The following is a 19368-nucleotide window of genomic DNA, read 5'->3' as shown; positions in this document are numbered from 1 at the left end:
CTCATCCCCGGGCTTCTCTGGCCTCAACGTATGGCTTGTTCGTGTCTGAAAGGGGGTCGGCACGAGCTGTGGGGACGCAGGGTCCACTCGGAGGGCCCAGCCAGCAGGCCCAGCACACAGCCTGGGGCCGAAGAAGCAGAGGCCAGCCAGCGCCCCGCCTCCTCGTGCAGCCGGAGGAGCCCCACAGGTGACAAAGACCAGCCACCCAAGCCACGGGGAGGCAGGCAGGAGCTGCCCGCTCAGGAGCCGCACTGGGGCGGGCACGGCGGCCGGGGGTGGCAGGACGCGGCCTCGGCCTGACTCAGCGGGTTTGTGCAGAATCCCCGCCCCCACCTGCCCCAGATTTCCCATCAGATCCCCCCGAGCTGGGCCTCACCCTGTGCAGTTGGGTGTGCAGATGGTGGCGGGGGCCACGTCCCTGCACCTCTGCCCACCTGGGCCGGGCTCCCCTGCCTCGGCGCCAGCCCCTCCCGCCGCTGCTATTTGGGAGAGAGCCAGGCCTCCTCGGCTGCCCTCCCTGGGAGCCCCGGCCGCACTGCCCGGCTGCTCATTTCTGGTGTCAGGCTTGGGTTTGACCCCGGTTCTTCTCCAGAGGCCTTGCCAGGTGGAGGTGCTCACGGGCACCTCCGGGGGCAAAGCCCGGTCACAGCCACCCTAGGGGACACCGTGGCCTGTGGGGGTCCCCGGCCTCCAGCCACACGCTGCCCCTTCCCACTTGCCTCACTCACCCCGCCTCCCGGGAGAGCCCGCGGGGACGTGGGCCTGGCCTCACCTCGCACGGAGGGGCCACCTCCACACTTTCAGGTGAGCCCCTGGGGGCCCGGCACACCTCAGGCCCCTGTTTCGAGGGGGCGTGTGGAGCCTTTAGGACAGACGGAGCCCACAGGTGGCCCAGCCTGGTGGTAAAAATATTCAACTAGGAACCAGTGTGAGTTTCCACATAAAAGTCCAGTCTCCAAGAAGAGGCGCTGCATGGCCTCTGCCCTGTGAACGCGGGTGTTCCTGACACCCCAGGGCCCACCTGCCGCCCACACCCGAGCCTCCCCTGGGCCAGGATGTCCCGGTCGGCCTCACGTCCTCCGCATGGGCTCTCTACAGTAGACTTTGTCCCTGAGTGTGTGCAGCCTGAGGGCCCCCCCTACAGGACCCCGGGCCCCTCCAGAGGTACAGGGCCCTCCAGGAAAGCCCCGCGGGGTCTGCCTGCCGGGCACTCTCGCTCCCCAGGGGGGTGAGCTGCTTTCAGGTGGGTCTGTGTGTGGTGTCGATGAAAATAATCCAACAATCTATAACAGGAATAGAAAAGAGTTTTATTTGAGCCAAACTGAGGACTAGTCTGGAAGACAGCCTCTCAGATAACTCTGAGGAACTTCTCCAGAGAAGCAGGGTTTTCAGCACAGTTTTATGTCTTCTCAGAACAAAGAACATCGAACAAGTTAGGGATACCTTCCTTCGAGGTGTGCAAAAATCCAGGCCAGCATGTACACAGCAAGTTAGCGTGGCCTTGACACCTGGGAGGGAGGCTTATCGTCAAAGGACCAGCATTGGCGTCCCAAGGAGGGAGGCATTTCATTTTTATGTTTAACATGGACATTCTTTACTTCTGGATGATGTGCCCTTTTCTTTAATAATTAGAGCAGATGTACAGCGTATGTTTGATAGGCCATAAACAGCCTGTTTTACGTTAGCATAGAATTCAAGTTAACTCGTGTATAAGCCAGAATGACCTCCCCAGACCTCAGTGTGTGAAGTTTCCTTTCCTGAGTGGCCTCAGGCAGAGGCTGAGGGTCCAGGGCCCTGGGGACTGGCCTCTGTCTGAGCCACCCGGCCACGTATGGAGGGATGGGAGGCCAGGGCGCATTCAGAGGGGCCACTGTGGGGGGCTGGGCAGACAGAGCAGAGACATCAGGGGGCTGGGAAAGGGCCCAAGCCGGCTCCGTGGACCCGGGCCACCCACCTGCCGCCCTGCCCCGCCCAGCCCGGCAGCTTCAGAACCGCGGACGCCGAGAGCGTCCAGGCAGCGTGGCTATGACCAGGCCGCGGCTTCAGATCCGGGGTGTGCGCTCTGGTGACCGTCACTGGGACGTGGACGGTGCCCATCCGACCCACAGCTGGAGCCGGTGACCCCACGGGGGGCGGGGGACAGGTGATGCCAAGCAAACTGGTCCATGGATGGCGAGCTCCTGCTGAAGACACTGGGGGTGAGACAGAGAGAAACCCCCTCCCGCGGGACACGGAGTGGCTCAGGAGGCGTGAATTCCACGATAATTCAGCTTGTTTTTCCCCAAAAGGGCCGGTGACAGGGTGGGGTGCCCAAAAGGGAGGGTGTGCCAGGAGGGGGCAGGGCCCTCCCACGAAGCCTCACGCGGCGGGGGGCCGGCGAAGGCCAGAGGGCAGAGGCAGAGAGTGGAAGGCCTGGGGGTGACGCGACCACTGGCAGCCACACTGAGAGAGGCTCACCCCTGGCCCGGGTCCTCAGCCAGGACCCTGCCTGCCTGTGTTTGGGGGGATCCTGTCACACACCCCGAGGCTCCCAGTTTATTCCATAAAGGACTCACTAGCCACACGTGCCCATCGTTGGGCCCCGAGCCGAGCTGTGAGGACGGATGTGGTGAAAGGACCCAGGCTGCCCCTCTGGCCACTTGAGCTGGGCTGGCGTGGCCCGTCTCCCTGCTGTGGACGCAGGAGGACAGGACAAGCTGGAAGGGAAGCAGTGGCTCCTCTGAGCTCGCAGGGCCTCCCGGCTGGGCGGCCCTGACTGCTTCCTCAGCGAGGACCCCCAGGGCCACCCGGCCAGTGCCTCCTGGGCTGCGGAGCGGGGCTACCCCCCAGGCCTCCCAGGCTCTGATAAGGGCCTGTGTCCGAGGGGCTCAGCCAGGCACTGGCTGAGACGGGGCGCTCAGGAAGCTTCATTCAGGTGGCCAAGCGGGGATGACGGCCCAGCTCCCACCAGCTGCTCGCCGTCTGCACGTCCTGGGGTCTGAGGACACGCCTGAAGCCTCAGATGCCCTGGTATAAGGAAGAGGTACCCCGACCCCACCCCCTGTGCTCCATGCCCTGTACCCCCTCCCCTCTTGGGCCTGGAAGGTAGGACAGGACAAGATGGTGACCAGGTTTGAGGCCAAAGGGACGTGTGTGGGTCTCGTCTGCGGGCTGTCCTCGGCAGTTCAAGGGCTGCCTGGAACCTTGGTCCTGGAGGGGTGCCCACCCCACCCCACACTGCCCCCCACTCACATCGAGGGGACAGAACACAGGTCGGACAAGGCCAAGAGAGGACCAACGTGCTGAATGTCTCTTGTCCTCTGTGAGGGACAGCAGCCAGGTTTGGGCATTTGTCCACAACCAAGAGCTACTGGCATTGAAACCCTCATGACCAACAGCACAAGATAGAGCTTGTGAGGACCCCTGGCCGGGGCATCACGGGGAGGACGAGGCACCCACGGTCCTCCCCGAGCAGGAAGCCGGAGCCGGGAGGGCGGGAGAGCTGGCTCAGAGGATGTCACTGGTCTGCAGCAGGGGGTTGTAGGGATGGGTGGGCACAGGCCTGGGGCTCGTGGGGGCCAGGTGGGAACAGGTGAGGCCAGGTGGGGTCAAGTGGGGTCAGGTGGAAATAGGTGGGGTCAGGCGGGAACAGGTTAGGCCAAGTGGGAATAGGTGGGGTCAGGTGGGGGCCAGGTGGGGTCAGGTAAGAATAGGTGGGGCCAGGTGGGGTCAGGTAAGAATAGGTGGGGTCAGGTGGGGTCAGGTGGAAATAGGTGGGGCCAGGTCAGGTAAGGTGGGGCCAGGCCCAGTAGTGAATATAATTCTCATGTGGCTGGGGACCCCCCAGAACTCCTTTTAGATACTAGCCACTGATGGGGATTGAGGGTGTCCTGGTCTGGACACTGGGGTGTGCCCAGTCCAGTGGGACTGAGGCCCTGTGGTGAGTTCTGGGTTCCAGATCCATCCCTCCGGGTCCTTCTCAGGCTGCGAGGTCCCCACCTTGCTGGTATCCCTCTTCCTGTTCAACACTCGATAGAGAAAAACATGTCTCAGGGTGTATGGAGAAGCACGTGTTTCTATAGGAATCATGGCTCCAAGGAGGTAACAGGTGGAGCTTGGACACGACAGGACAGCACACACAGGAGGAAAGAACAGGTCACAGTAGCCGGGGCCCGTCAAGGAGCCACCTACCTGGTCAGGGAGCAGCCTCAGTGGAAACAGCCCCAGAACAGCAGTGCCCCAGGGAACAGTGTCAAAATGCACGAAACAAGAGCAGGGTGAAGAGACGGAAACACAGAAGTAACAAAAGACCCTATTCTCTCCTCTCAGTCCAGGGCAAGTGCAGGTGAAAAGCAAGGCAAAGTTCTAAACTGTGACCTGGTGGACCTTTCTGGGTAGTGGTGTCCTTACCAAGAGCAACGGAACCTTGTGCTCTTATGTTAATGGCTCCATCAGACCTTTGTGATTAATGGCTTCATCCAAGAATTCCTCACTCTGAGAAAAAGGGTACATTTTCTGCTGGAGTTTTTGAGGAGACAAAGAAAACCTCAGTAAATTTAGAGAACATATTCTCTAGTTGAAGTGCAAAATTTCTTAAAAGTATTCATAATGAAAATAGGGAAACAAATTCTACCAGGAAAAAACCCCCCAAACTCTCCAAGAGTTACTGCTTCTAAAATGAAACAAAGCCTCAAAGATAGGCTATTTAGAAAATGATATATAATAAAAACACTAGAGCCTATGGCATATGGTTAAAATATAAAATATGGTTAAAAATAAAATATATATTTAAAAAGCATATTTTAAAATATCTACATTACTAAATGTGAAAAAAATGGACATAAGCAAAACTGGTTTTTAATGTGATATGTAAGAAAACAAATTTTAAAACAGAAAAAAAGAATTAATAAAAGTAAACATGGAGTAATTGAAATAGAAAAGTAATAGAATAATAAATAAACCCACCAGCAGGTCTTTGGGAGAAAAATCAATAAAATAGATGAGAACACTAGATGACTCCATTAAGAAAAGTAGAAAGAGAAAGGAAACACAGAATTTTAAAAGAGAAAAGGAAATAAGCACAGAAGTAGAAAAAATGAAAGGATTTGCTCAATCCAAAACAAATAAACGGATGAAGTGGATAATCTTCCAGGAAAACACAAATGGCCAAAACCGGCCCAGAGAGTAGCATCTAAATGGGGCAGCGTCCACAGGAGGCCTAAGCCCTGTGCCTCTGGCCCCTCCCCACACCCAGCTTCCCCTCTGCAGGGGCCAAGGTCCTGAGTTTTCAGGCCATGGAGGTGCCAGTCTTCACCGCAGGGTCAGGGTTGACCGTGGCAACACAAGGACCAGGACATGAACCATGGTGAGTCTGGCAAGGGATGCTGACCAGGCCTTTAGAATGAAGGAGAGGAGCTGGGAGGGTCAGGGGTCCATGTAGTGGGAAGACTGTCTTTCATTCTATGTCCTTTTGTTTTACCTAAATGTTTAAAAATCTAAGTACATGTATTACTTTATCAAGAAAAGATCGTAGAGGGCAGATATCAGCCTGTGGAAGGAAAACCACATTAACAGAAAGAGAGACAAAATGAAAAGGCAGAGGACTTTGTACCAGATGAAGGAACAAGATAAAACCCCAGAAAAACAACTAAATGAACTAGAGATAGGCAACCTTCCAGAAAAAGAATTCAGAATAATGATAGTGAAGATGATCCAGGACCTCGGAAAAAGAATGGAGGCAAAGATTGAGAAGTTGCAAGAAATGTTTAACAGAGACCTAGAAGAATTAAAGAACAAACAGTAATGAACAATACAATAACTGAAATGAAAAATACACTAGAAGGAATCAATAGAAGAATAACTGAGGCAGAAGAATGGATAAGTGACCTGGAAGACAGAAAGGTGGAATTCACTGCCACGGAACAGAATAAAGAAAAAGAATGAGAAGAAATGAAGACAGCCTAAGAGACCTCTGGGATGACATTAAACACAACAACATTCACATTATAGGGGTCCCAGAAGGAGAAGAGAGAGACAAAGGACACGAGAAAATATTTGAAGAGATTATAGTTGAAAACTTCCCTAACACTTCAGACCTAGGGACACATACAGACTGAAAGTGAGGGGATGGAAAAAGATATTCCATGCAAATGGAAATCAAAAGAAAGCTGGAGTAGCAATACTCATATCAGATAAAATAGACTTTAAAATAAAGACTATTACAAGAGACAAGGAAGGACACTACATAATGATGAAGGGATCAATCCAAGAAAAAGATATAACAATTATATATGCACCCAACATAGGATCACGTCAATACATAAGGCAACTGCTAACAGATATAAAAGAGGAAATCAACAGTGACCCAGTAATAGTGGGGAACTTTAAAACCTCACTTACACCAATGGACAGATCATCCAGACAGAAAATTAATAAGGAAACACAAGCTTTAAATGACACAATAAACCAAACAGATTTAATTGATATTTACAGGACATTCCAGCCAAAAACAGCAGATTACACTTTCTTCTCAAGTGCACATGGAACATTCTCCAGGATAGATCACATCTTGGGTCACAAATCAAGCCTTGGTAAATTTAAGAAAATTGAAGTCATATCAAGCATCTTTTCCGACCACAACACTATGAGATTAGAAATCAATTACAGGGGAAAAAATGTAAAAAAAACCACAAACACATGGAGGCTATACAATACATTACTAAATAACCAAGAGATCACTGAAGAAATCAAAGAGGAAGTCGAAAAATACCTAGAGACAAATGACAATGAAAACATGACAATCCAAAACCTACAGGATGCAGCAAAAGCAGTTCTAAGAGGGAATTTTATAGCAATACAAGCCTACCTCAAGAGACAAGAAAAATCTCAAATAAACAATGTAACCTTACACCTAAAGGAACTAGAGAAAGAAGAACAAACAAAACCCAAATTTAGTAGAAGGAAAGAAATCATAAAGATCAGAGCAAAGATAAATAAAACTAAAAGCTGGTTCTTTGAGAAGATAAACAAAATTGATAAAACTTTAGCCAGCCTCATCAAGAAAAAGAGGGAGAGGACTCAAATCAATAAAATTAGAAATGAAAAAGGAGAAGTTACAACAGACACCGCAGAAATACAAAGCATCCTAAGAGAGACTACTACAAGCAACTCTATGCCAATAAAATGGACAACCTGGAAGAAATGGACAAATTCGTAGAAAGGTATAACCTTCCAAGACTGAACCAGGAAGAAATAGAAAATAGGAACAGACCAATCACAAGTAATGAAATTGAACCTGTGATTAAAAATCTTCCAACAAACGAAAGTCCAGGACCAGAAGGCTTCACAGGTGAATTCTATCAAACATTTAGAGAAGAGCTAACACCCATCCTTCTCAAACTCTTACAAAAAATTGCAGAGGAAGAAACACTCCCAAACTCATTCTATGAGGCCACCATCACCCTGATACCAAAGCCAGACAAAGATACTACAAAAAAAGAAAATTACAGACCAATATCACTGATGAATATAGATGCAAAAATCCTCAACAAAATACTAGCAAACAGAATCCAACAACACATTAAAAGGATCATACACCATGATCAAGTGGGATTTATCCCAGGGATGCAAGGATTCTTCAACATACACAAATCAATCAGTGTGATACACCATATTAACAAACTGGAGAATAAAAACCATATGATCATCTCAATAGATGCAGAAAAAGCTTTTGACAAAATTCAACTCCCATTTATGATAAAAACTCTCCAGAAAGTGGGCATAGAGGGAACCTACCTCAACATAATATAGGCCATATACGACAAACCCACAGCAAACAGCATTCTCAATGGTAAAAAACCGAAAGCATTTCCTCCAAGATCAAGAACAAGACAAGGATGTCCACTCTCACCACTATTATTCAACATAGTTTTGGAAGTCCTAGCTGCAGCAATCAGAGAAGAAAAAGAAATAAAAGGAATACAAATTGGAAAAGAAGAAGTAAAACTGTCACTGTTTCCAGATGACATGATACTATACATAGAGAACCCTAAAGGTGCCACCAGAAAACTACTATAGCTAATCAATGAATTTGGTAGGGTTGCAGGATACAAAATTTATGCACAGAAATCTCTTGCATTCCTATACACTAACAATAAAAGATCAGAAAGAGAAATAAAGGAAACAATCCCATTCACCACTGCAACAAAAAAAATAAAATACCTAGGAAGAAACCTACCTAAGGACCTAAAAGACCTGTACTCAGAAAACTATAAGACACTGATAAAGAAATCAAGGATGACACAAACAGATGGAGAGATATACCATGTTCTTGGATTGGAAGAATCAATATTGTGAAAATGACTATACTACCAAAAGCAATCTACAGATTGAATGCAATCCCTATCAAATTACCAATGGCATTTTTTACAGAACTAGAACAAAAAATCTTAAAATATGTATGGAGATACAAAAGACCCCAAATATCAAAAGTGGTCTTGAAGGAAAAACACAGAGGTGGAGGAATCAGACTCCCTGCCTTCAGACTATACTACAAAGCTACAGTAATCAAGACAATATGGTACTGGCACAAAAACAGAAATATAGATTAATGGAACAGGATAGAAAGCCCAGAGATAAACCCACGCACCTATGGTCAACTAATCTATGACAAAGGAGGCAAGGAAATACACTGGAGAAAAGACAATCTCTTCCATAAGTGGTGCTGGGAAAACTGGACAGCTACATGTAAAAGAATGAAATTAGAAGACTCCCTAACACAATACATAAAAATAAATTCAAAATGGTTTTGAGACCTAAATGTAAGACCGGACACTATAAAACTCTTAGAGGAAAACATACAAAGAACACTCTTTGACATAAATCACAGGAAGATCTTTTTTGATCCACCTCCTAGAGTAGTGGAAATGAAACCAAAAATAAACAAATGGGACCTAATGAAACTTAAGAGCTTTTGCAAAGCAAAGGAAACTACAAACAAGACAAAAAGACAACCCTGAGAATGGGAGAAAATATTTGCAAATGAATCAACGGACAAAGAATTAATCTCCAAAATATATAAACAGCTCATGCAGCTCAATATTAAAAAACAAAAAACCCAATCAAAAAATGGGCAGAAGCCCTAAATAGACATTTCTCCAAAGAAGATATACAGATGGCCAAGAAGCACATGAAAATCTGGTCAACATCACTAATTATTAGAGAAATGCAAATCAAAACTACAATGAGGTATCACCTCACATTACTTAGAATGGGCATCATCAGAATATCTACAAACAACAAATGCTGGAAATGTTGTGGAGAAAGGGGAACCATCTTGCACTGTTGGTGGGAATGTAAACTGATACAGCCAATATGTAGAACAGTATGGAGGTTCCTTAAAAATAGAATTACCATATGACCCAGCAATCCCACTACTGGGCATATACCCAGAGAAAACCATAAATCAAAAAGACACATGCACCCCAATGTTCATTGCAGCACTATTTACAATAGCCAGGTCATGGAAGCAACCTAAATGCCCATCAAGAGACAAATGGATAAAGAAGATATGGTACATATATATATATGGAATATTACTCAGCCATAAAAAGCAATGAAATTGGGTCATTTGTAGAGACGTGGATGGATCTAGAGACTGTCATACAGAGTGAAGTAGGTCAGAAAGAGAAAAACAAATATCGTATATTAAGGCATGTATGTGGAACCCAGAAAAATGGTACAGATGAACCAGTTTGCAGGGCAGAAATTCAGACACAGATGTAAAGAACAAACGTATGGACACCAAAGGGGGAATGTGGGGAGTGGTGGTGGTGGTGGGATGAATTGGGAGATTGGGATTGACATGTATACACCAATATGTATAAAATAGATGACTAATAAGAACCTGCTGTATAAAAAAATAAATAAAATAAGAAAGAAAAGATAGTATAACATTAATTGACAAGTGTTCATTGACGGGTGATGGATAAACAAAACGTGGTCCATCCACACACAGTGGAATATTATTTAGCCTCAACAAGGGAGGGCATTCTGACAGGTGCTCCCACATGGACGAATCTTGAGGACATTATGCTCAGTGACATAAGCCAGTCACCAAAGGACAAACACTGTGTGATTCCATTTATACGAGGTCCCTGGAGGGGTCACATTCATAGAGACAGAAAGCAGGCAGGTGGGGGCCAGGGGCTGGGGGGGGGGATGGGAGTGAGTGTTTCATGGGGGCGGAGTTTCAGTTCGGGAGATGAAAAGGGTCTGGAAGTGGCGGTGGTGATGTCTGCACAGCAGTGTGAATGTGCTTCATGCCACTGAGCTGTGCTCTTAAAAATGGTTACGATGGTCCATTTTATGCTATACTACACATATTTTACCATAAAAAGATCACTTAAAAACTTTTGTAATGAAAAATAAACTGAGTGTCAGTGCAGCCTGGACAGTGGCTCTCCCAGGAGCAGTGCTGGGGCCCTCTGGTGGCCACAGCGCTGTGGTCTGGCCACCTCTCCTGGCGTGACTGGACCCCCATGGCGAGGGTCCGCATGGCCCGGGGGACATTCACAATGGTGGTACACTGGTCACTGCTTGAAAACCGGCTCTCTGTGGGACAAGCCCTGATGGGGAGCATTTCCCAGTTTCTGTGATGTAAATGCCCCCTGGGAGGATGTCAAGCTAATCATGTGAGCTTGCCGGGCATGGGGCTGGGGGAGAGTCACTGAGCTGGACTGACCAGCCCTGCTGCCCAGCGCTCACATGCAACCAGTTGCGTCCTTCACCCTTTGTCCAGCAAGCAGTGATGGAGACGCCACCATCCACACTGGAAGCAGCTCCCCACCCAGCTTGCCACCATCCCCAGGGAGCGAAGCCACTCTTCCCACTGTGTTAGGGACCAAAACACACAAATACAACATTTTTGAATATGAATTCTTTTATCATCTTTTTGGCTTCACTGCCTGCATTTTAACAGTATGGAAACAATCAGATAGTGAAAGGAAAAGAAAAATGGAGTCAGTGATGCTCAGAGGGTCTCTCAAATGGAGCCGGGAGGCCACCGAAGATGGCACTTTCGCTTGTCCCAGCCTGGACGGACTCTGACCCTGTGACTTGATGGAGTCAGTCTACTTACCAGACCCCTGCTCTAAAGCAACTCGTGGTCCCTTAAGGACAAGTGCTTTCCAGCTCCTGTCAGGACCAATCAGTTCTCACCAGGCAACTTTTAACAAAAAGGCCTCTTGGCTTTTTGTCTTCAGAAGCCCCTGACTCTCTCTTCCCTGAACACTCTTTCAGGGTTACCTGAATCTGGGTCTCCTGAATTGCAGTTTTTAATTGCAGTCCCCAAGTAAACTCTTTTCTTATGTGCAGCCACTTGCATTACTGTTTTGGTTGATAAGATCTGGGATATGGGATATTCCACAAGACACTTGTCCTGGAGTCAAAGTTACAGAATTCCACACGAACCACCAAAAAGAACAGAATTCTACATGAACCACTACCCCAGCCCGAGACCAACCCTGGAGCTGCACCTTTGCTGGGGAAACTCAAACAGCAGAGCAAAGCCTTTGAAAACTGGGCTGACGTTGGATCGACCACACACAGCAGGTAAGACGGGACTCCATCAGGTCACAGGGTCAGAGTCCGTCCAGGCTGGGAGGAGCCTAAGCCCCATCCTTGGTGGCCACCCGGCTCCATCTGAGAGACTCTCTGAACCGACTCCATTTTTCTTCTCCTTTCCATCAGGTAAAAGTGAACACTTGAAATGAATGGAAAGACAGAAGTTCTCAGCAGAGAAAAATAAATTATAAAAAGAACCTAATGGAAATTTTAGAATTCAAAAATACAATGTCTGAAAAAGATTTGCAAATCACCTGACAAAGGACTTGTACCCAGAATGTATAAAGGACTCTTCACACTCGACAGTAAGAAAACCAGCCAATGAAAAATGGGCGAAATATTCTAACAATCCCCAAAGAAGATGTATGCATGGCAACTAAGCACATGAAGAGCTGCCCATCAGCAGTCACGACGGATTTGCAAATTAAAGTTTAAGCTACGCTAGGAATCCTCTAGAATGACTACACACAAGGGCTGTAGCTGCTGACTGGGGTGCTGGGCACTCCCCTGCAGTGTCGTGGGAACAGGCACAGCCACTCTGGAAATCTGCCCGTAATTTCTTTAAAAATTGAACCTATACCTACCATAAACCTGAAAGTTATGCCCTGGGCATTTACCCTAAAGAAGTGAAAACTTAACTACACACAAAACCCACACGTGGGTGTTCGTAACACCTTTACTTGTACCACCAGAGGCTAGAAACAACCCAGGGTCCAGTGTATATTTGAACAGACGGGTCCACACGGGCCCAGAATGGAAACAACAAACTGTGAACAGGCACAGCGGCTCGGCTGGGTCTCAGTGGTTTCACGCCAAGGAGACCTTCTGCGGGCACGTGTTGTCTGGCTCCACACCTCCCCTAACTGCACTTGGCTTCACTGAGCTTCCCAGATACTGTGTATTTTACAGATTGATGGTTTACAGCAGCCCCGTGCTGTCAGATGACGGTTACCATTTTTAGCAATAAAGTATTTGTTAGTTAAGGTATGTAGGTTGTTTTCTAGACATCATGTTACTGAACCAAACTCAGGTCTGTTGGTCTGACATGCAGCAAACCCATCTACTGACCCGGGTTGAGGTGAAGGAAAGAGCGGTGTTGACTGCAAGGTGCCCAGCATGGGGCTAAGGAGGACGGGAACTCATGCTCGAAAGACCCAAACTCCCCGATGGCTTTCGGGGAAGAGTTTTTAAAGGCAGTGTGAGGAGAGGGTCGCAGGGCATGGTCAGCTCCTGGGCGTTCTTCTGATTGGCTGGTGGTGAGGTAATTGGGAGTCAACATCATCAACCTTCTGGTTCCAACCGGTCTGGGGTCCCGAGCTTGAGGGCAGCAGACAGTTTTCTCCACCTGGTGGGAGTTTCAGTATCTGCAAAAGAGCTCAAAGGACACGACTCAGAATATCATCTACAGGCCATGTGGAGGCACTAAAGGCCCTTGGCTTGGTTTTATGGCTAAACTATTATTTTTATGTCTTGCTTGACTGTTTTCCTTTGTTTCTGCATTTGCTCTCTTCTCTGATTAAATGTGCCCTTTGGAAGTCAGGAGATGCCCAGGAGGCTAAGACTCTTCTACAAACAAGAGGTGGAGAAACGCGGGGGCGGTGGGGGGTCCCTGGGAAGGCCCCGCAGAGTCCTGCTGGGTTTCAGTAAAGCTCCTGCACAATTCATAGACTACAGTATGGTATAAACATGACTTTACATGCACCGGGAAATCAAAAAATTCCTGTCTCACTTTATTGCGATTTTTGCTTTATTGCTATGGTATGGAACCAAACCCACAGTATCTCCGAGGTCTGCCTGTAGGTGACTTTCTGGCAAAGACAGGACCATAAAGACGGATCACAGATTCGTGGCTTCCGTGCACCGAGAGCAGGGGACGGGCTGGGCTGCAGGGGCAGCGGGAGGGAGTTTGTTGGGGGGGATGATCTGGTTTGAATCTTGCGTGATGGTGAATTTGTCCCAGCTCACAGAACTGAACATCACAAAGGGTGGAGTTTAGAGTATTAAACTAAATATAAAAATCTAGAGAGTCACTGTGCTCGAGGAACCGTCGGGAGAGCTGCTCCAGACTGAAGGAGACCAGGAAACATGAGACCATGTGGTGGGTGGACCCAGAAACACAGCTACATGTGACATCCTCGGGGTGACCAGGGAAGGGGAACGTGGACTAGGGGCGGTGTGAGCGACACGCTTCTTGGCCATGATGATCACCCTGTGGTTTTGTACAAGGTCGCCCTTTATTAGGAGAAAAGGAGATTCAGGCGACACAGTTGGGGAGCAAATCCTTTCAGATACTGGGAGAGAGAGAGACTCAGAGACAGAGACAGAGGCTGGCATGAGGGTACATGGGTTTTCACTGCATATTTTTTCAAATTTTCTGTGCATTTTAAATTTTATAATAGAAAGTGTATATTCTTAATGCCATGGGGAAAATAACTCTAGACACACCTTATCATCTGGGACTGAAGTTAAATTCTGAATTCCTAGGCCAAAATAATTCAACAGCATTTTCCAATCACGTGCTCCAAGCTGGAGGGACATGTTTCTTGTTAATAGGCTCAGCATCGGTTTGGAAAGTTCTAGAAACCAAACCCAGAATGCATTTTGCTCACAGACTTGCTTTTGTCCTTTGCAAGGAAGGCTGCAAGGCTTCAAGGCTGCAAGGCTCTGAACAGGAAGCTTCTGCAGGTGCAGATGTGATCTGGGCGGCTCCTGGTCCCGGGGGGAGGGCTGGGGGGCAGTCCCAGAGGCAGGGCCCACCGAGGTCAGTGCCCCCAACCACAAGGCAGGCATGTCACCCTCTCCCTTGCAGAGGGGAACTCGGGGGCTCACGGGAAGTAAGCAAGTAGGAGCTGTTGGTTTCCCCCACTGAGTTGACCTCCATACACCAGCCTCTCACTTGGCTTCACCTTCACTTTGTTTTTTGTTTTTTGTTTTGTGGTACGCGGGCTTCTCACTGTTGTGGCCTCTCCCGTTGCGGAGCACAGGCTCTGGACGCGCAGGCTCAGCGGCCATGGCTCACGGGCCCAGCCACTCCGCGGCATGTGGGATCTTCCCGGACCGGGGCATGAACCCGTGTCCCCTGCATCGGCAGGCGGACTCTCAACCAGTGCGCCACCAGGGAAGCCCCACCTTCACTTTTAAATGCCCTGGAAAGATAAATGATTTTACTGTTTGATTTAAAGTTCACCAGTGATTCCAAAACCATGAACATATAAACTCCTATGGTTATCTCAAGTGTGCAATTTGGAAGATGTCTTTTTCTTGCAAATCACAATTATCCATAAGAAAATACGGTGCCTTTTCTTTAAACGACCTCCTTTAAATATCCCACGCATACAGGACTCTTGGAGGCATATTTATCAATAAATGGACACTAGTCATCTGAGCATCATGGTTTGTATAATTGGAGCTGCACGCTTACAGTCCTGGAGGCTCTGCCCAGATGGCCGAGAACTTGCTTTCTGGGCTGACTAGACTCTCGAAGCCCAGACACATCTTAACTTGGCTCCCAGAGTAAACTCCATGGGGTGAAATAAAGTCACTTTCACTGACTCTCTTCTTTGGATTCTATGTCGTTCTTTTTGTTTCTGGTTCTTGGCCAAGTTTGGCTGGTGAGGGTGCCAGCTGGGCTCAGCTGAAACACGGTGCAGCGCCTAGGACCCTTAGGTGGCTGGGGGGAGGCGGTGGGGTGCCCACGGGAAAAGAGTGAGGGAAAATTTTAAACAAATGAGTGAGGAATGGAACACAGCAGGCACCATGCTGACCCCAGAGGTCCTGTCCCTCTGACCAGCCCAGGCCTTTCCAGCGCTTGGCTGGCGGCCCGTGGCCCCTTCTCAGGTTGTGCTCTGGGAGAGAAACTGATGGAGGACCCCTCCCTGCTGCTGCTGCACAAGGGGGTGGCCAGGGCGTGACCTCCCTCCTCCAGGGTAACCCCACAAATCCCTTTGGAGTAGCAGTTCCCTCCAAGGCTGCTGTGCATTGTCCGCCCAGGTCACTGTCCCTGGAGCACTGTGGTCGGGTCACCAGCAAAACCAGAACATCGGACACTCTCCCTTCCTCCACTGGCTCAGCCCCACGGTGCACCCAGCAGTGCTGCCAGGCCATTCTATCCAGCCGTAAGGACATGAGGTCATTTGTCCAGCTGTGAGGACGTGAGGCCATTCTGTCCAGCTGCGAGGACGTGAGGTCATTTGTCCAGCTGTGAGGACATGTGGTCATTTGTCCAGCTGTGAGGACGTGAGGTCATTTGTCCAGCTGTGAGGACACGTGGTCATTTGTCCAGCTGTGAGGACATGTGGTCATTTGTCTGGCTGTGAGGACGTGAGGCCATTTCATCCAGCTGCACGGACATGTCCCTTCCGGGGCCTCACCTAGCGCCAGGTGCCGCCCTCTCCCCTAGGGACCCTGCCCACCCCCTCGGAGAGCCTCCTGCTCCGATAACTTGTCCCGTGAGGGGCGCGAGGTTCCTCAGCCTGGGGGCGGGGGGAGACACTGGTCGCATTCAGCATAAATCCGGTCAATTCTGGAAATTCATAAGGAGCAGGGTTGCTCTACAGCAAAGTGTAATTTGAGTGATAAGTGCATTAACACGTTTTTCAGTTTGATATGGAATTATTTTCTCTGATAAGTAACTATTAAAAGGCCGACTGGAGCAGGACCCCATTGGTCGCAGACCTGGTTCTGTTTTTTTTTTTTTTTTACATCTTTACTGGAGTATAATTGCTTTACAATGGTGTGTTAGTTTCTACTTTATAACAAAGTGAATCAGTTATACATATACATATGTTCCCATATCTCTTCCCTCTTGCGTCTCCCTCCCTCCCACCCTCCCTATCCCACCCCTCTAGGTGGTCACAAAGCACCGAGCTGATCTCCCTGTGCTACGCGGCTGCTTCCCACTAGCTATCTATTTTACGTTTGGTAGTGTATATGTGTCCAAGCCACTCTCTCACTTTGTCACAGCTTACCCTTCCCCCTCCCCATATCCTCAAGTCTATTCTCTAGTAGGTCTGTGTCTTTATTCCTGTCTTACCCCTAGGTTCTTCATGACATTTTTTTTTCTTAGATTCCATATATATGTGTCAGCATACGGTATGTGTCTTTCTCTTTCTGACTTACTTCACTCTGTATGACAGACTCTAGGTCCATCCACCTCACTAGAAATAACTCAATTTCGTCTACTGGGCATACACACTGAGAAAACCATAATTCAAAAAGAGACATGTACCAAAATGTTCATTGCAGCTCTATTCACAATAGCCCGGAGATGGAAGCAACCTAAGTGTCCATCATCGGATGAATGGATAAAGAAGATGTGGCACATATATACAATGGAATATTACTCAGCCATAAACAGACCTGGTTCTTACACCGCTTACAAAGACGTTTGCTTTCCTTTAACTTTCCACAGCGCCTCCTGTGTCCGAATTCATTTACTTTCACAGGAAACCAAGCAGGCGCTGTGTCACGAGCAATACATTTTGGGGAGTGCCTCATGATTTGTTCTCATGTAGTTCAAAACGCAGCTAGATTCACTCCACAAAGTTCTAGAGAGCCCCAGAAACTAACGCAACGTGAAGATAGGGGCAGGCCTGTAATTATAAGCATATTCACGTGAAGATTCATTCATCCCTTACACAATTGATCCAGCAGCCCGTGATCTCCTAGTTGGTCTTCTTCTGCTTTCCCAATTCTTCTGATGCAACAGAAAGTCTGGACCGGGGCTCTGCTCTGGCCAGGAATGGATCTTGCCCTGTGAGAGGGACGGGCTGCGGCCATGGGGGACACGCAGCGTCACACAGGTTGACACGCTGTGTCCTGAAGCTCTGGCTCTGCAGACACACCTGCACTTCCTGACAAGCATTTGCTGGGTGTCCGCCAGGATGGGGGCGGGGTGGGGTGCACGTGGGCGGGGCCCACCAAGGTCCCCATGCCATTGGCAGTGCCCTCCGGAGTCGCTGCTCCTAGGGTCACAGCCCTTCAGAGCCTCCAGCTTTCCTGCAAATATTCTTCCTGCCCACTCTTTACTCAGCGGCAACAGAACAAAGTGAATCCCCTCATGATGTGGGGAATGGAGCCCCGGGCTAGGACCAAGTCACCCACCGGGGTTCTTCTGGAAGGGCTGGCCCGGGGCCCAGGTCTGCGACACTAATGCCCCTTTCCTCTTCTGCCCGCTCGTCTTCGGGGGACACCCAGTGGAGGAGTTTGCCCCCCGACACTGACCATGATGTTGGAAGAGGTCAGGGCGGCTGAGGCTGAGTCATCCTGGGAGGGGCCTGCTTGCTCCTGGACTTATTTCCTGATCTATGATGGGCTGGACTTGACCCCTCTGGGGTCTCGAGGTCCTATAAGTGTGAGAAAAAGAAATACACCTAAAACTTAACGACGTGAAACAAGGGCAAGAAACCATGAGAAGTGGCTGCATATTAGCCATCCCAAGTGTGATAGCTGAGGAGCGGACAGACGGGACCCAGAATAGGGCGGTGTAGGCTGAAGAACTGACCAGAGCACCGGGGGATCAGATGCAGGCCCCGGAGTCAGAACGCTGGGGAAGAGCTAGGAGAAGAAAAAGCCACTAAGAGGGGTGCCGAGTGGAGGTGACAATCAATTCCAGAAGATAGAAGTTACAGAACGAGAGAAACACACAGACAGAGGAATTATCTAATGAAATAATGAAAATACATTTTCTAGAGCTACAGAAAGGTGAACGCCCTGCCCTGAACAGTGAACGTAGAGGTGCCAGTGGCGTGTAGAATGGAGGAGTGGCATGTGGGGCACTTGGGCCTGGATATTTTAGGGTGAAGTACGGACATTCCAGATGGAGAGCGCAGGTTCTCCAAAGAAACAAGAACCAGGCTCACACCACTGACACACAGCACAGTCAGGTGGGGGGTGCAGCACAGTGATTTAACTTCCACGCATCATGAAATGACCGTCACAGTAAGTTCAGTGAATGGCATCATCTCGTATAGATACGACATTAAAGAAAGAGAAAAGAATTTTCCTTGTGATGAGAGCTCTTAACAACTCTCATAACAGCACACAGCAGTGTTAATTATGCTTATCCTGTTGTACGTTACAACCCTACTGCTTATTTATCTTATAACTGGAAGTTTGACCACCTTTGACCACCTTCATCCAATCCCTCCTCCTCCCACCCCTGCCTGTGGTGACCACAAACTTCATCGCTTTTTCTGTGAGTTTGTTTTTGAGGTAGAGTTGACCTAAGACACGATGTGAGTTCCTGTTACACAGCATAGTGGTTCAAGATTTCTATACATTTCAAAATGGTCACCATAATAAGTCTAATTCTGATCTGTCACCACACAAAAGTACTCCGTAGGAATTGACTATATTCCCCACACTGCGCATTTCATACCTGTGACTCCTTTGTTTTGCAACTGGAAGTTTGTACCTCTTAATCTCCCTCACTATTTCTCTCCTCTGCCCACCTCCCTCCCCTCTGGCAACCACCTGTTTGTTCTCTGTGTCTATAACTCTGTTTCTGTTTTGTTATGTTTGTTCATTTGTTTTGTTTTTTAGATTCCACATATAAGCAAAATTATACAGTATTTGTCTTTCTCTGACTTATTTCACTTTGCAAAATATCCTTTTGGCAAATGGCAAGATTTCATTCTTTTTTATGGCTGAGTAACATTCCATTATATACACACACACACACACACACACACACACACACACACCCTCACCCACACACCACATCTTATTTATCCATTCATCTATTGATGACCACTAGGGTTCCTTCCA

This window comes from Mesoplodon mirus, assembly GCF_964341445.2.
Source record: "Mesoplodon mirus genome assembly, chromosome: 6".
NCBI classification, from domain to species: Eukaryota; Metazoa; Chordata; class Mammalia; order Artiodactyla; family Ziphiidae; genus Mesoplodon; species Mesoplodon mirus.
This window is presented reverse-complemented; position numbering follows the sequence as displayed.